Source organism: Bos indicus, chromosome 24 (genome assembly GCF_029378745.1).
Source record: "Bos indicus isolate NIAB-ARS_2022 breed Sahiwal x Tharparkar chromosome 24, NIAB-ARS_B.indTharparkar_mat_pri_1.0, whole genome shotgun sequence".
Lineage (NCBI taxonomy): Eukaryota > Metazoa > Chordata > Mammalia > Artiodactyla > Bovidae > Bos > Bos indicus.
Genome location: NC_091783.1, coordinates 52,336,142 through 52,349,431, shown reverse-complemented (window position 1 = coordinate 52,349,431; position 13,290 = coordinate 52,336,142). Strand labels below are relative to the sequence as shown.

Here is a 13,290-nt window from a genome sequence, read left to right as displayed (position 1 = left end):
AAGTTTTATGCAAAACCAACAAACCACAGAAATGTTTCAAAGCAAATTGATATTTTAAACTATACATGTCCTTTGTTTACACTATATATGTCTATACTAATGGGAGAAATACCTGTTTCCTACATGGAAGCATATACAGCACACCGATGGGAACTTTGATTTAAGTGCCATTTAATTTGTTTTTAAACCATCAAGAAGCCAAAGCAGACAATCCAATAGACAGAATGGGTGTAATTATGGCTGCTTCGAGGAATCTGCCAAACCATTAGAGGTTCACTAGCTCTGCAGAGCTTGTGGCTTAAATTATTTAAATATGACTAACAAATAACATTAATTAGTAATGGCCAACATATACCACTTAGTTCAATTTAGCAAAATGCTTCTAGAACTGTTGTTATTGATAAAGAGACGTGTGTGTACATGTGGCTTTATACACATTTACATATATACGAATATATATGTGTGTATATGATTGTGCATATATGATTGTGAATGTATATGTGTGTGTTAGTCACTTAGTCATGTATGACTGAGACCCCATGGACTGTAGCCCACCAGGTTCCTCTGTCCATTGAATTCTCCAGGCAAGAGTACTGGACTGGGTACCTATTCCCTTCTCGAGGGTGTGTGTGTGTGTGTGTGTATGTTAGAAGTCAAAATACTGAGATTCGATATAACACTTTAAATAAGAGATTAACTAGTTCACTGGTACTAGGTACTAGAATCTTAGTCTTTTGACTTCTAATTCAGTGTACTCTGTCCATTTTAATTTTCTTCTTTGCATTCACTTACAACTTCGAGATTACAGACATTACAATGTGCTCTATAAGTAAGCTAAGCCACTTTGAATTTTATAATAAATATGACATACACGTGTGTTTACATTTACATATATGTTTATGTGTCATATATATGTATATATGATAGAAATTGTATTGCATCCATGTGTATTGGCACAGCAATGACAGGCATACATGTTGCCTATATTTATTTCATAGCTAGCATTTCTTTCATGAACTGGACAACTTAACATAAGTAGTTAATGCCAATCTAGCTGAGCTCCCTGTTCATCAACTCTACCACACCCCCACCCTTATCTTCTCTTGATCACATTTCTGTTCATATTGCTTTCCTTTAAACAGTGTCACAATTTAGTACACTAAATAAACACCCATTTCTTCCCACAGTGTGTCAATCACAAACCTACACGTACTTGTTGACCAAGATGAAGTTCCATGTTGCCAAAGAAGTTCATGCAAATATCTTAGAGTATATTTGATACTTCCCTTCAACAGTTTCTATACATAAGCATAGAGTGTGTAATTTTTTCAGCTTGTATTTCTTTCTCATTAAATTTCTAAGTCATTTAACCCCAAATAATTATAACATACCTAATAATAATGACAGCTACCATTTACTGAGCAGTTTATAATACCTGATCCTGTGACATACCCTTTACCTCACAGTAACTTTAAGAGGTTGATAATTTGTACTGTGCTTATCATGCAGGGGAAGAAATGATTAGATGAACTGGATAATTTATACAAATACACAGACCTAGCAAGTTACAGTGTTAGGAGTTGAATCCAGGGATTTCTTACTCCAAGCTTCCCGGGTGGCTCAGTAGTAAAGAATATGCCTGCCAAGCAGGAGATGCAAGTTCAATCCCTGGGTAGGAAAGATCCCCTGGAGGAGGAAATGGCAAACCACTCCACTACTGTTGCCTGGGAAATCCCATGGTCACAGAAGCCTGGCTGGCTACAGTTCCTGGGGTCGCAAAAGAGTCAGACACAACTTAGCGACTACACAACAACATCTCATACTTCTGAGCCTGTTCTAAACAACTCCTGTTCCTCTTTTATCCAGCTCAGCACTTCACACACAGTACAGATTGATGAGTAAGTACTAGCTGACTGTGTAGGTGGCAATAAAAGTTCAGTAAATCCTGTTATGATATGGCTTGTTATTACACAGACTTATAAATGATTCAAAGCATGTTCTTCAAAATATAACAACTCCATCAGAAAAGCCCAACTTAGCACAGTCAGCACATATGCTAAATGTTAATACTGTATTTAAACATCAGCAACATACATATATAGGTCTTGCCTGGTGGCTCAGAGGTTAAAGCGTCTGCCTCTAATGCAGGAGACCTGGGTTCAATCCCTGAGTCAGGAAGATCCCCTGGAGAAGGAAATGGCAACCCACTCCAGTATTCTTGCCTAGAGAATCCCATGGACAGAGGAGCCTGGTGGGCTACAGTCCACGGGGTCGCAAAGACTCGGACACGACTGAGCAACTTCACTTTCACTTTTCATACATATATACGTATATGTGTATATATATTTTTAGATCACAGTATTTATAACATAAAAGACAATCACACAATAAGTGCAATTTCTTCAATCCTAATTAACTTGGCATTTCAAACATTTATTTGAAAAGCTTAAATTTGGGCATTTGAAAATCTTCCAAAATTGAAGCCTCACAGGTTTCTTGTTTGGTGCTGAATTCTCAAACTTCACCCATGCATTATATATATATATATATATGTATGCACATCTTAATGAGAAGTGCGTACATGTGCGTATAAGCTCATGCACACAGTGACATATAGTAAACACAGGAAATACAGAATTATAAATAGTCACTGCAGCAAAAGAGACACTGATGTATAGAACAGTCTTTTGGACTCTGTTCGGGGGGGGGGGATGATTTGGGAGAATGGCATTAAAACATGTATAATATCATATAAGAAATGAATCGCCAGTCCAGGCTCGATGCAGCATACAGGAAGCTTGGGGCTGGTGCACTGGGATGACCCAGAGGGATGGTATGGGGAGGGAGGTGGGAGGGGGGTTCAGGATGGGGAACACATGTACACCCGTGGTGGATGCATGTTGATGTATGGCAAAACCAATACAGTATTGTAAAGTGTAAAAAAAAAAAGTCACTAATGTGTTCAAGTTAGGAGAAAATGGGAAATTTGTCATTATTCTGGAAGACAAAGTTTTTTTTTTTGGACGGGGAGGCGGAGAGAAATAACAACAGTGGATACTTACAAAGTGCTCGCTATGAATCAGTCCCTATTCCAAGAACTTCACATGTATATATAGTCTTATTTTCAGAGACCATCATTTTTTTAACTTCTATCTTTTGCTTCTTGGTTGATGTTGCTGATATCAATAGTTTATTTCTTTGTTGTTGCTCAGGGGTATTACACCATATGGGTGTATCACAGTTTGTTCACTTGTCCAAGGACATCTGGGTTGTTTCTAGTTTGGGAAGATTATGATGAGAACAGTTAATAACATTCATGTTTGGTGTGAGCATATGCTTTCAGTTTTTCAAGGGAAATACCTAGGAGTGGCATTGCTGGCTCATACAATGAGTGCGTAGTTCTTTTTTTTTTTTTTTAATTTTTAAAGACAGAGTCACATGGAGCTGCAAAACTAGCACAGGCAGGTTTTATACACCCATCACTCAGAACGCCCCCTACCCTGTACTGACAGCCTAGAGAGTTATCATTACCGAAATAAAAAATGATCAAAACCAACAAACTCACATTTGCACAATATGAGTAACTAAACTTCAGATTCGGCTCAGATTTCACCAAATTTTTCTATGCATTTTTTTCTACGTATTATTTCACCAAACTTTTTCTCTATATTTTTTCTATGTATTATTATTCAGGATTTTTCTATGTATGCATGTGTACATATGGTTCTGTGTGAGATTTTATCATATGTGTAGATTTATATAAGCACCGCCACAATTAACATGAAGAATCGTTCCATCCCAGGATTGGGACGCCCTTGTCTCTATTTAAGTATGAGCAACCTGAGGCACAGAGAAGTGGAGTAGGGTCTGCATCCACATTCACAGAGCCGGTGGGTGATGGAGCCCAGAGGTGAGTCCTGACAGAGCCAAGGCCTGCCGCACCGATGACTGGCGTGTCCTCGAGCTCCACCATCTAAACACAAGGCAGCTCTTACAGTAACAGCTGAAAAACGGCACCTGGCAGGAGAGCTCCATCAATAGATCAAAGTACATTTATTTATGTAACATATTTGAATGGCTATATTAAATTAGTCCAAAATATTTGTAGGTCAGTTCAGTTCAGTCGCTTGGTCATGTCCAACTCTTTGCAACCCCATGAATTGCAGCAGCCAGGCCTCCCTGTCCATCACCAACTCCCGGAGTTCACTCAGACTCACGTCCATAGAGTCAGTGATGCCATCCGGCCATCTCATCCTCTGTCGTCCCCTTCTCCTCTTGCCCCCAATCCCTCCCAGCATCAGTCTTTTCCAATGAGTCAATTATTCGCATGAAGTGGCCAAAGTACTGGAGTTTCAGCTTTAGCATCAGTCCTTCCAAAGAAATCCCAGGGCTGATCTCCTTCAGAATGGACTGGTTGGATCTCCTTGCAGTCCAAGGGACTCTCAAGAGTCTTCTCCAACACCACAGTTCAAAAGCATCAATTCTTCGGCACTCAGCTTTCTTCACAGTCCAACTCTCACATCCATACATGACCACTGGAAAAACCATAGCCTTGACTAGACGGACCTTTGTTGGCAAAGTAATGTCTCTGCTTTTGAATATGCTATCTAGGTTGGTCATAACTGTCCTTCCAAGGAGTAAGCATCTTTTAATTTCATGGCTGCAGTCACCATCTGCAGTGATTTTGGAGCCCCCAAAAATAAAGTCTGATACTGTTTCCACTGTTTCCCCATCTATTTGCCATGAAGTGATGGGACCAGATGTCATGATCTTTGTTTTCTGAATGTTGAGCTTTAAGCCAACTTTTTCACTCTCCTCTTTCACTTTCATCAAGAGGCTTTTTAGTTCCTCTTCACTTTCTGCCATAAGGGTGGTGTCATCTGCATATCTGAGGTTTGTAGGTAGACATTTCTAAATTTTAAAAGGATGGGTAAAACCCTCTCTGCTCTTCTACATGCAGATGGTTAACAGGCACATGAAAAAATGAGCAGCATTACTAATTATTGGGGAAATGCAATAAATTCTCACTCCAGTCAGAATGGCCATCATCAAAAAGAATATAAATAACAGATGCTACAGAGGGTGTGGAGACAAGGGAACTCCCTACAATGTTGGTGGAAATGTAACTTGGTGCACCTACTGTGAAAAACAGTAGGAGGTTCCTTAAAGATCTAAAAATAGAGCTATTATATGATTCTGCAATGCCACTCCTAGGCATATATCCAGGGAAAACTGTAATTTGAAAAGATGCGTGAATCCCAATGTTCACAACAGCACTATTTACAATAGCCAAGACATGAAAGTAAATTAAATGCCCATCAACAGATGAATGGATAAATAAGATGTGGCACACAGAGACATATGGAATACTATTCAGCCATCAAAGAGGATGAAATGATGCCATTTGCAACACCACGGATGGACTTGGAGGGTATTATGCTAAGCGAAACAACTGAGACAGTGACAGATAAATACCGTGATACCATTTATATGTGGCATCTAATCTATAATACAAATGAACTTACTTATAAAACAGAAAGTGTCCACAGACATAGAAAACAAACTTATGGTTACCAAAGAGGAAAGGGAGGGGAAGGGAGCATGTGATTAACAGATACATATTATTATGTATACTACTTCCCCGGTGGCTCAGAGGTTAAAGCGTCTGCCTGCAATGCAGGAGACCTGGGCTCAATCCCTGGGTCGGGAAGATCCCCTGGAGAAGGAAATGGCAACCCACTCCGGTATTCTTGCCTGGAAAATCCCATGGACGGAGGAGCTTGGTGGGCTACAGTCCATGGGGTTGCAAAGAGTCAGATACGACCGAGCGACTTCACTTTCACTATTATGTATAAAATATATAAACAGCAAGGAACTACTGCATAAAACAGGGAACTGTATTCAATATCTTATAATAACCTATAGTGGAAAAGAACTGGTATAAGAATGAATACATATATATGTGTACATATACATATGTGTGTGTGTGTATATATGTATGTATCTTAATTACTTTGCTGTATACCTGAAAGTAACACAACATTGTAAGTGAACTATTCTTCAATAAAAAAGTCCTCTCTTCTCTTTTACATAATATTAGATTGCACCTTATGAAATTACCATTTTGAGTTAAAACAAAGTTGAAAAACCTTTCATAAGGTCATTTTAATGGCAATAGCAATCAGCACTTAGGCCTTACTGTCCTGAGTGTTTTACTAAAGTTAATATTCTTAAGCTAACATCTTTGTATAAGGTAACTCCTGGATTCAAATGCCTGAAAAATCCCATGCCTTGTCCTATTATGCTATTATATGGATTTAGGTATTCCAGCAGTTTTATTCTACTGTTTGTAACTTCATCCTTTTTTACGCTTTTTGATATAACTGACAAACCCAAGTCGGTTTTATCCCAATTGACTCCTCCCTGCACAGGGAGGTCATAGCAGCATATTCTCTTTGCTACTATTTCCTGGGACTCTGGACCTGTCGTATGGGTCTCCTTCAGTCTCTTAAATGCTGTTTCCTGATTAGGCCTCACAATAAGCTTCCATCACCACATTCATTTCTGACCATCCTCAAATAGAAGAGAAATGTCTTTTAAACAGATATATATATATATATATATATATATTCTGTTTTGAGAAGATATAAATATAATTCTGGAAAGATGTTTAAAAGCATATAGACTTAAGTCTAATTTAAAGGAGAAGTCTTATACTGCAGCCTCTCTGTAACCAGAAGGATTATTTGTTCAACCAATCTAGGCTCCTCCCAGGCAAGAACTCCTTCCTGCACTGTTATGAACCCTGCATTTTCCTTTTTTTTTTTTCAAGTTACTCCTGTTTTATTTATTTTTTAATTGGAATATAATTTCTTTACAATATTGTATTTGGATTCTGCTGTACAACAACATGAATCAGCTCTAAGCATACATATATCCCCTCCCTTGTGAGCCTCCTTCTCAATCCCTCCCAACACACCCTTCTGTGTCATCACAGAACACTGAGTTGAGCTCTCTGTTCTATATCCCTGCATTTTCGTTGAATTCCAATATGCTTCCCTTCCATAGGGCTTCCCTGGTAGCTCAAATGGTAAAGAATCCACCATGCAGGAAACCTATTTTTGATTCCTGGGTCAGGAAGATCTGGAGAAGGAAATGGTAACCCACTCCAGTATTCTTGCCTCAGAAATCCCACGGACAGAGGAGCCTGGTGGGCTACAGTCCATGGGGTCTCAAAGAGTCAGACACAGCTGAGTGACTAGCACTTTCTTCTTTCTTTCCCTTCCACAAGCAGTGTGAGAGCTCAACTCCTTAGCTTCTACTGAAGTTGTGTGCGTGTGTGTGTGTGTGTGTGTGTGTGTATAAAATGGATAAATGGCTTTAATTTCAAGGAGGTCACACACAAAAAATAACAGTGCAACAGGATAAAATGGATGAAAACTGCCATGAAATCCAATGCAGAACCATAACTGTCTTTCGGTTTTGTTTTAAATATAAGGAATGTGTTGCATCAAAACACTGATCTAGTCTCCTGCATGAGCTCCCAAAGCTTAGCTGCTGCAAGTCCATTGACCAAAGCACAGGGGTGCTTCTGGGATTTTGACAGAGAACCCTACTTAGTGGCACTGCAGGATTTGATCAAATGACTGACAGCAGATCCCAGTGAGATGCACTAAACAGAACCTACAAAGAAAAGATTGGTAAACAGGAAGTGCTAGTGCGATTTTTGGAGGAGGGTATTTTAAACAAAGACTTGAGTATAGATATAGAGATTAATCAAACTCAGTAACTTTTGATGCAACATAGAGAGGCTGTTCATGCCCTGTTTAATGAGAAGTGGCCCTTTTACTTATATTCACACACAGAGACGTGTCGGTACCCTATCCGAGGCATCCGAGGCAGGGAATAACTGACATTAAACTTCAGGGTTCCTAAGATTTTAAAACTTTCTGTCCACGGTCAGCTTTCCCATCCTTACCAATGTACACCTATTTAAGAATGTTTTAAACGTACTACTGGTGATATGAGGCACCAAGGGATTACACTAATATTTAAACACACTCCGCCCTCATACTTGAATGGAAATTTGAACAGGAACTTGGCAAACTGTCTCCAGTACCAATTAATTTTTAAAGACAGAGTATGTATTTTTATACTTGTGGGTTCTGATAACACAAGAGTTAAAGATTTTATTTTCTCTGAACTTATATTCATGTAGGGATGAACAACTGGATGAATTGACAGTACTTATGTCTGTAATTCCTGGTGGCTCAGACAGTACAGAATCCACCTGCAATGAGGGAGACCTGGGTTCAATCCCTGGGTCGAGACGATCCCCAGGAGAACAGAATGGCAACCCACTCCAGTATTCTTGCCTGGAGAAGTCCATGGACAGAAGAGCCTGGTGGGCTATAGTCCACGGATCACAAAATATTGGACACGACAGAGCGAATAAACTAACACCCTCTTTATATATAAAGCAAGGAATCTAGGACCCAGGAAATGATTTTCCTACTGTTCATTATCGGCAAAGCTGGTTCAGGCCCTGAGAGCAGTGCACATTTGCCTCCACATAAAATTCATGTCTGTTGCTATTCAGATGATACTTTCCCCAAACCCTTCCCCTCCTTTATGTCCAGGATAGAAGTCAAACTCATTCGTGAATCTCATTTTGCCACATTCAGGCTCCCTTCTGAGAAATTTTACTTGCTTTGATGTCAACACCTTCTGCATGCGTTTTAATGGAGGGCTAGGGGTCAGTTCAGTTCAGTCGCTCAGTCGTGTCTGACTCTTTGCAACCCCATGGACTGCAGCACGCCAGGCATCCCTGTCCATTCATCATTAACAACTGCAAAATAATAATTAAAAAAACCCAGAATGTATTCACAGCCTACTGAAGGGAAATCAGTGATGAAAACATTCATCTCCTGACTTAGAAATAGCTTCTGAAATAAGATGGAGAAAAATGAATCAAGTGGTTTAAGGGAAGTTAAGCAGATATCCGCTAATATTTGTACAGCACTTTTCAATTTAGAAAGCACTAGTCACACACATTTTCTCATTTAATGTAAAACCCAGCCCCCAGTGAATATCACCATAAAACTCCATCACAGCTCTGAGGAGGAAGGTTTGATTTAACAGAAACCTCTGGATTGACTGTTAGAACAGGCAACAGTACTGGAACGCTCACAATGGCTACTGACTCAAAAAGTAAACTTCTACTTACTTAGTGTTTACACATAAGCACTTTGAGGTACACCCACAAAATGTTTATATATAAAACACACACACACACACACACACACACACTACAGGCTTCACAAGTGGCTCAGTGGTCAAGAATCTGCCTGCATGGAGATATGGGTTTGATCCTTGGGTCACAAAGACCCCCTGGAGAAGGAAATGGCAACCCACTGCAGTATTCTTGCCTAGGAAATCCCATGGGCAGCAGAGGCTGGTGGGCCACAGTTCATGGGGTCACAAGAATCAGACACAGCTGAGCAACTAAACAACAACAACATATATATGTGTTTATCCGTGTATATATGTAATGTGTGTGTCTGTGTATACGTGTGTGTGTGTGTGTGTTTTCCAGTAGTCACGTACAGATTTGAGAGTTGGACCATAAAGAAAGGTGAGCGCCAAAGAATTGATGCTTTTGAACTATGGTCTTGGAGAAGACTCTTGAGAGTTCCTTGGACTGCAAGGAGTTCCAACCAGTCCATCCTAAAGGAGATCAATCTTGAGTGTTCATTGGAAGGACTGATGTTGAAGCTGAAACTCCAGTATTTTGGCTACCTCATGCGAAGAGTTGACTCACTTGAAAAGATCCTGATGTTGGGAAAGACTGAAGGCAGGAGGAGAAGGGGACGACAGAGGATGAGTTGGTTGGATGGAATCACTGACTCAATGAACATGAGTTTGAGTAGACTCCAGGAGTTAGTGATGGACAGGGAGGCCTGGCGTGCTGCAGTCCATGGGGTCGCAAAGAGTTGGACATGAATGAGCGACTAAAATAAACTGATTATATATATGACCCCATGGACTATATGTGTGTGTGTATAACTTAAGTATAAGTAACAAACAGGTCTACATTTATGTACACATATACTGTAAATCTTACTTAGGTATTGATGTTTACAAAACAGCTTTAACTAAATTTCCAGATATCTGTAAGTTTGTAAGTAATCACTAATGGATAGTTAAGGAATTCATAAAAACTTTGGATGAAGATGGCTCACAAATTCTTTTCCTGTATATCAAAGGTTTACATAACACCAGACATCTGGACATACAGCAAAATGTTCAACCTTCCATGTGTTTCCAAAAATCTAGATGCTTAGTATCATGCAGAGATGATTTATATAGAAGAACTGATACAAATATCTATTTAACAAACACAGTATCTGAATCATTCTTTCTGTTAAGCCATTTGATATTTTTTAAAAATGCTAATATAGTGTATTTAAGTAAACAAGCTAATATTTCAGGTCTCAAGCAACTAATGCCCTGCTGTGCTCATCGTCTTGCATTTCATATCCAAACACGACATACACACAAATGTGTGTGATGAATTTCACAGAAAGCGGATATACAGTAACACTTTATCTTAAAAGAAAAAGATGATAGCATTGAGCATAGGCATATAGATTTATAAGAAAAGCTATGACTATTCAAAGATGAAGGTCAAGGAGTATTTATGGTTGTTTATCTTTTCATTTCATTGTTTTTCCCTATTCTGCAGTAGACAGATGCAGTATGAGACAGTTTGGGAGTGGCTCACTAGCTCATATGCAGGTTTTCTTATTTATTAAAGGGGTCATAGTAGTAGTTCCCTAAATCCTTCTAAGAAGGATATTCAGTTTAAGCAGGGTTGGCAAACAATGACCCCAGGGCAAATCATGTGACAGTCAGCTTAGAATGTTTTTACTTATTTTAATGGTCGAAAAAAATCAGAAGAACAGTATTTCATGATACATAAAATTATACGGAATTCAAATTTCAGTGTCCACAAATAAAATTCTATTGTTGCACAATAATTCATTTATTTCAATGGCTGCTTTCCCATTATAGGGGCAGAGTTGAGTAGTTACCAAATTAACCATATGTCCCCAAAGCAGAAATATATATATTATTTACTATTTGGTCCCTTATGGAGAAAATTTGCTGATCCCTGGTTTAATCCAATAAATAATTACTGTTTTGAATATTTTCTCTATTATTCAAATGACCTTGCTGAAGTATACATGTAATAATGAACTACGAACTTATATAAAAAATCCTCAAGCCATTTCTTCCTAATCTTATGAAGATTCTGTTTATAGTTTGCTTTTCTGTGAAACACTATCTCACAGGAAATAATAAGTTAAAAAGTTAAAATCCAGTTCCTCTATACCAGTCTGATGGTCTTCATAAATAATAAGTTCTCTCTCTCCCACTCACATGCACTCCTCTACAACACAGGGAGATATTCAAGATTTATTTGGAAAGCTCTGGGAGTTTTCTAAAGTTTACTTGGATGGAAAAACAAACCAAATGTGGGATTTTCTTTTTTCTAAGAACATGGTATTTGTACCCTAAATAAACAGTGAGTTAGAGAATCAGACAGAAACAGGTACTTCTATTCTACTTACATTTACCACATATGATTTACATTATTCCTTATCTTGGCATCTTGGTTTTCATTTTTGATCACTGAATTTGATTTTGATTCTTTTGTATATTTGTGTCAGTAGTCCATGCTAGGCTTTATAGCTGCCTAAATCCCTCATGGCATAGGAAAGGAGAGAGGGAATGCCTTTTTTATAGGAATCTATCTTCAATAAGTTGATGGAGACAGAACAATATTTTTAAAGCAATCTCTCTCAATAATAAAGTGAATTAACATAAGAAGCTTGTAGGGGGTGCTGGAAAGGCAAGCAGTTAGGAACTGAGACCATTACTCCTATTTCTGCATTTTTATTACTTGACTTTGAGCAATCCATATCACTGCTCTTGTTCTCAGTGTTTGCGTCTATCAAATGGGAGACTGAAGTACCTGAGGTTGTTTGCAGCTCAAATAACATGCATTTAATAAACATTTGCTTAATGAATCAGTATATTTTTCATTAGAAATATGTCTACTGTTTCTATATAACTATTAAAAGTAAACTTTATACTTTTGAAAATATTACATCAACATTATTATTTCAAAACAATAGTCATAAATGTTCTTAAGGAAACAGACATAATGCTGTACAACAGTTTCAAGAATTCCAAGTTCTGGACTTTCACACTTCTGACTTCTTGCAAGACTTGTGTCAGTCACCTCCTGAATAACTTATTATACCAAAGTTCACAAATAAGGTAAGTATATGTCACTTTACAGAGCAAATTTATTCCTGAAGGTTTGGATAATTTAAATGATGTTTTAAATGCATAATGGGAGCTCAGATTTAAAGAAACCCTGAGCTCCATCCTTTCACAACAGAAGAATCTTTTGTGATGTGAATAATATAGACTAACACAACTGTTTTATAAACTGCCTTCATACAGTAGAGCTGCCTGGAGGAATTTTATACTTTGTCTTTTCTATGAAATGGGGAAAATATAAATATTTAGAATGTGCTTAATTCATTATTAGATTATTTTAACCTCTGGGGAGAAGATACTCAAACTAAGTAATACCAGATGTAAAAGTTTAAACCAATCCTAAACTCAAAAAATATACATTATCCTGACCATGCTAAACATTTCATCCTCCACTGATGCCAGTCTTCCTATTTTAACAGATAGTGGTTATTTAAAATGCAGAATTCTGTTACTCAGAGGAAATACTCCTCTTTTAATATTCTAGGTCTTCCTACAAAAAGCTGTTGTGACCAACCATGATGGAGTTGGTCTACGACAAACTACCATTAAATGGGCTTCCATGGGCTTCCATGGGCTCAGCAGTCAAGAATCCACTTGTGATGCAGGAGACACAGGAAACGTGGGTCTGGTCTCTGGGTCAGGAAGATCCCCTGGAGGAGGAAATGGCATCCCACTCTAGTATTCTTGCCTGGAAAATCCCATGGAGAGAGGAGCCTGGTGGGCTACAGTCCATGAGTTTGCAGAGTCGGACAGGACTGAGCAAATAAGCATGTACCATTACATGGATAAAGCAGTTAATGACAGTGATTCCATGCAGTGCTGTTTTCTCTTACAATTTGGGGTCCACGAGCTGAATAACAAATCTCCTCTGGGTCATTAGTCCAATAACAAAAATAGAATTATCCAATCAATGCCAAGATTTACATGAGAGATATCCAG

At 38.5% G+C, this 13,290-nt stretch overlaps 1 protein-coding gene across 1 annotated transcript in view; it reads right to left on the bottom strand.

Moving 5' to 3' along the window:
* DCC (DCC netrin 1 receptor) overlaps positions 1-13,290 on the bottom strand; it is a 1,293,116-nt gene that overhangs the window by 1,038,004 nt on the left and 241,822 nt on the right. The gene's annotated exons all lie outside the window — the stretch shown is intronic.